The sequence below is a fragment of the Capricornis sumatraensis genome, chromosome 18 (assembly GCF_032405125.1).
Source record: "Capricornis sumatraensis isolate serow.1 chromosome 18, serow.2, whole genome shotgun sequence".
NCBI classification, from domain to species: domain Eukaryota; kingdom Metazoa; phylum Chordata; class Mammalia; order Artiodactyla; family Bovidae; genus Capricornis; species Capricornis sumatraensis.
Window position 1 is genome coordinate 64,488,646 of NC_091086.1, and position 5,666 is coordinate 64,494,311.

Below are 5,666 nucleotides of genomic sequence, written 5' to 3' on the forward strand. Positions count from 1 at the left end.
TCTATTCAATGGACTCATGAGCATAGCAGCTATGATGGCTCGGTGGACTTTGAATGGCCTTGATAATGAGCATCTCCTCTCAAAAGCCAATCTGACTATGACCACGGCAACTTCCTGATATTCCAGCAACAAGAACCTACCCAGGCTTGACCTATGAGTGCGTGCATGCTCATTCATGTCCAACTCTTAATGACCCCATTGATTGTAGCCTGCCAAGCTCCTCTGTCTATGGGATTCACCAGGCAAGAATACTGGAGTGGATTGCCATTCTCTTCTCCAGGGGATCTTCCCTACCCAGGGATTGAACCTGGGTCTCCTGCATTGTAGGCAGATTCTTTACCATCTGAGCCACCAGGGAAGCCCCCTTTACCACTGAGCCACCTGGGAAGCCTGACAGATGAGACCACATTTTCAAAGGGGCAGGTCCTCAGTAGGGCAAATAAATAGCAGTGTTTCTATTAAGGAGAGGACAACTATTTGACTGGCAGCCCAGCTCCAGCTTCTGCAATTCACTCCACACCCACATCAAGTCACTTCTCCCATGGGCCACTCCTCGCCAATGATTGAACATGGCAGGGATGTTTTAACCATGTGCATGTATTGTCATGATAAATACTATAAAACTTAAAATGTAAATAAAATTAAATGTGAGAGACAAGGAAGAGGATCGTGAGAGTAAGAATTAAGACAGCTGGTTCATTTATTTTTAATTTAAAACAAATTTTAATTGGATAATTGCTTGACAATCTTATGTTGATTTCTGCCATGTATGTGTTAAGTTGCTTCAAGCATGTCCAACTCTCTGTGACCCTATGGATTGTAGCCTACCAGGCTCCACTGTCCATAGGATTCTCCAGGCAAGAATACTGGAGTGGACTGCCATGCCCTCCTCCATGGGATCTTCCAGACCCAGGGATAGAATTGGCATCTCTTTACATCTCCTGCATTGGCAGGCGGGTTCTTTACCCCTGCTGCCACCCAGGAAGCTCTGGTTCCTGCCATACAACAATGCAAATTAGCCATAATTATACATATATCCCCTCCTTCTGGAGTTTCTCTCCACACTCCCATCCCTCTAGGTAGTCACAGAGCACCAGGATGGGCTTCCTGTTGGTTCATTAATCTGATTGAAAGGATCAGTGGTAAAATAAAAAATCAAAACATCAAATTTCTTCTGAAAAAACTCTGAAGAGTGTTTTCTTGAGGATATAGAAGAGATCTAATCCATGAATCAGAAATGCTTTCAGTGTGCATGTTATTCAACTATCATGTCTTTCAAAGAGGGACTCATCAAAATGCTCATCAATTTCAGTAGCCCAAAACTGTCACTCCTCACCTCTCTGGAAACATTTGGACCTCTCTCTCCAGAGATTAGTCTGACAAAATTCCTATAAGAATGAAGGAGAAAAAATACTACTTATATTTATGTATTTCTTTTAGTCTGAGTTATTGAAATATTGTGACACCAAAAAAAAAAAAAATCGCACATCTGAGGTTCATTGCTCTTCAAGTTACTACAAATGATAAATTCAGTATAATAAAATTTTACACATAAATCAACCACTCACGGGAATAGAGTATCAGGTAGTTCACTTTTTGTCCATATTTTTTCATAAGAATATTTTAAAATGTTCTTTTCATAACCATAGAAATACAGAACTATTTGGATATGAGAATCACAGAATTTTTAGGATTAAACATGAAACTTCTAAACTTCTAAATAATATTCCATTTGCAGTGGCTTTAAGTCACGACCCAGATTTCCCAGGGTTCAAGTTCAGGTCCTTCCCACTGGATTTACTTCAGTGAAAAATGGAGGGAAGCAGATATTTAAGGAGTAAATTACATATTCTGTAAGCAATGAAGAGTCCTTTAGAATTCAAAGTAGGTTAACAAATTGAAAAATAAAAGCCATATGATTATCTCAATGGATGCAGAGAAAGCCTTTGACAAAATTTAACATCCATTTATGATAAAAATTGTCCAGAAAGCAGGAATAGAAGGAACATACCTCAACATAATAAAAGCTATATATGATAAATCCACAGCAAACATTATCCTCAATGGTGAAAAATTGAAAGCATTTCCCCTAAAGTCAGGAACAAGACAAGGGTGCCCACTCTCACAATTACTATTTAACATAGTTTTGGAAGTTTGGGCCACAGCAATCTGAGCAGAAAATTAAATGAAAGGAATCCAAATTGGAAAAGAAGTAAAACTCTCACCGTTTGCAGATGACATGATCCTCTACACAGAAAACCCTAAGGACTCCACCAGAAAATTACTAGAGGTAATCAATGAATATACTAAAGTTGCAGGATATAAAATCAACACACAGAAATCCCTTGCATTCCTATACACTAATAGTGAGAAAATAGAAAGAGAAATTAAGGAAACAATTCCATTCACCATTGCAACGAAAAGAATAAAATACTTAGGAATATATCTACCTAAAGAAACTAAAGACCTATATATAGAAAACTATAAAACACTCGTGAAATAAATCAGAGGACACCAATAGATGGAGAAATATACTGTATTCATGGATTGGAAGAATCAATATAGTGAAAATGAGTATACTACCCAAAGCAATCTATAGATTCAATGCAATCTATAGATTCAATGCAATCCCTATCAAGCTACCAGCGGGGTTTTTCACAGAGCTAGAACAAATAATTTCACAATTTGTATGGAAATACAAAAAACCTCAAATAGCCAAAATAATCTTGAGAAAGAAGAATGGAACTGGAGGAATCAACCTGCCTGACTTCAGGCTCTACTACAAAGCCACAGTCATCAAGACAGTATAGTACTGGCACAAAGACAGAAATATAGATCAATGGAACAAAATAGAAAGCCCAGAGATAAATCCACGTACCTATGGACACCTTATCTTTGACAAAGGAGGCAAGAATATACAATGGAGAAAAGACAATCTCTTTAACAAATGGTGCTGGGAAAACTGGTCAGCCACATGTAAAAGAATGAAACCAGAACACTTTCTAACACCATACACAAAAACTAACTCAAAATGGATTAAAGATCTAAACATAAGACCAGAAACTATAAAACTCTTAGAGGAGAACAGAGGCAAAACACTCTCCAACATAAATCACAGCAGGACCCTCTATGACCCACCTCCCACAATATTGGAAATAAAAGCAAAAATAAACAAATGGGACCTAATTAAAATTAAAAGCTTTTGTACAACAATGGAAACTATAAACAAGGTAAAAGGACAGCCTTCAGAATGGGAGAAAATAATAGCAAATGAAGCAACTGACAAAGGATTAATCTCAAAAATATACAAGTAACTCCTGCAGCTCAATTCCAGAAAAATAAATGACTCAATCAAAAAAGGGGCCAAAGAACTAAACAAACATTTCTCCAAAGAAGACATCAGTTCAGTTCAGTTCAGTCACTCAGTCATGTCCGACTCTTTGCGACCCCATGAATCGCAGCATGCCAGACCTCCCTGTCCATCACCATCTCCTGGAGTTCACTCAGACTCACGTCCATTGAGTCCGTGATGCCATCCAACCATCTCATCCTCCGTCGTCCCCTTCTCCTCCTGCCCCCAATCTCTCCCAGCATCAGAGTCTTTTCCAATGACTCAACTCTTCACATGAGGTGGCCAAAGTACTGGAGCTTCAGCTTCAGCATCATTCCTTCCAAAGAAATCCCAGGGTTGATCTCCTTCAGAATGGACTGGTTGGATCTCCTTGCAGTCCAAGGGACCCTCAAGAGTCTTCTCCAACACCACAGTTCAAAACCATCAATTCTTTGGCGCTCAGCCTTCTTCACAGTCCAACTCTCACATCCATACATGACCACAGGAAAAACCATAGCCTTGACTAGACGGACCTTAGTCAGCAAAGTAATGTCTCTGCTTTTGAATATGCTATCTAGGTTGGTTATAACTTTTCTTCCAAGGAGTAAGCGTCTTTTAATTTCATGGCTGCAGTCACCATCTGCAGTGATTTTGGAGCCCCCCAAAATAAAGTCTGACACTGTTTCCACTGTTTCCCCATCTGTTTCCCATGAAGTGATGGGACCAGATACCATGATCTTCGTTTTCTGAATGTTGAGCTTTAAGCCAACTTTTTCACTCTCCTCTTTCACTTTCATCAAGAGGCTTTTTAGCTCCTCTTCACTTTCTGCCATTAGGCTGGTGTCATCTGCATATCTGAGGTGATTGATATTTCTCCCGGCAATCTTGATTCCAGCTTGTGCTTCTGCCAGTCCAGCGTTCCTCATGATGTACTCTGCATATAAGTTAAATAAGCAGGGTGACAATATACAGCCTTGACATACTCCTTTTCCTATTTAGAACCAGTCTGTTGTTCCATGTTCAGTTCTAATTGTTGCTTCCTGACCTGCATACAGATCTCTCAAGAGGCAGGTTAGGTGGTCTGGTATTTCCATCTCTTTCAGAACTTTCCACAGTTTATTGTGATCCACACAGTCAAAGGCTTTGGCATAGTCAATAAAGCAGAAATAGATATTTTTCTGGAACTCTCTTGCTTTTTCCATGATCCAGCGGATGTTGGCAATTTGATCTCTGGTTCCTCTGCCTTTTCTAAAACCAGCTTGAACATCAGGGAGTTCACAGTTCACGTATTGCTGAAGTCTGGCTTGGAGAATTTTGAAGACATACAGATGGCTAACAAACACATGAAAAGATGCTCAACTTCACTCATTATCAGAGAAATGCATATCAAAACAATGAGGTACCATTTCATGCCAGTCAGAACGGCTGCGATCCAAAAGTCTACAAGCAATAAATGCTGGAGAGGGTGTGGAGAAAAGGGAACCCTCTTACACTGTTGGTGGGAATGCAAACTAGTACAGCCACTATGGAGAACAGTGTGGAGATTCCTTAAAAAACTGGAAATAGAACTGCCATACGACCCAGCAATCCCACTGCTGGGCATACACACTGAGGAAAATAGAATTGAAAGAGGCACATGTATCCCAATGTTCATTGCAGCACTGTTTACAATAGCCAGGACATGGAAGCAACCTAGATGTCCATCAGCAGACGAATGGATAAGAAAGCTGTAGTACATATACAAAATGGAGTATTACTCAGTCATTAAAAAGAATATATTTGGATTAGTTCTAATGAGGTGGATGAAACTGGAGTCTATTATACAGAGTGAAGTAAGCCAGAAAGAAAACACCAATACAGTATGAAAGTGAAAGTGAAGTCACTTAGTCGTGTCCGACTCTTTGCGACCCCATAGACTATAGCCTACCAGGCTTCTCAGTCCGTGAGTTTTTCCAGGCAAGAATACTGGAGTAGGTTGCCATTCCCTTCTCCAGGGGAATCTTCCCTACCCAGGGATTGAACCCGGGTCTCCTGCATTGTAGGCAGACACTTTACCCTCTGAGCCACCAGGGAAGCCCCCAGTACAGTATACTAACGCATATATAGGAGAAGGCAATGACAGCCCACTCCAGTATTCTTGCCTGGAAAATCCCATGGACCGAGGAGCCTGGTAAGCTGCAGTCCATGGGGTCGCTAAGAGTCGGACACGACTGAGCAACTTCACTTTCACTTTTCACTTTCATGCATTGGAGAAGGAAATGGCAACTCACTCCAGTGTTCTTGCCTGGAGAATCCCAGGGATGGGGGAGCCTGGTGGGCTGCCATCTATGGGGTC

General features: G+C 40.6%; 2 non-coding genes across 2 annotated transcripts; both read right to left on the bottom strand.

Annotated features, from left to right (window-relative positions):
• Window positions 1-286: 286 nt before the first annotated feature.
• Window positions 287-358, bottom strand: TRNAC-ACA (transfer RNA cysteine (anticodon ACA)). Its single transcript has one exon. It is a non-coding gene; the product is annotated as a tRNA-Cys (tRNA).
• Window positions 359-5,332: 4,974 nt separating this feature from the next.
• Window positions 5,333-5,404, bottom strand: TRNAC-ACA (transfer RNA cysteine (anticodon ACA)). The gene has a single exon. It is a non-coding gene; the product is annotated as a tRNA-Cys (tRNA).
• Window positions 5,405-5,666: the final 262 nt, after the last annotated feature.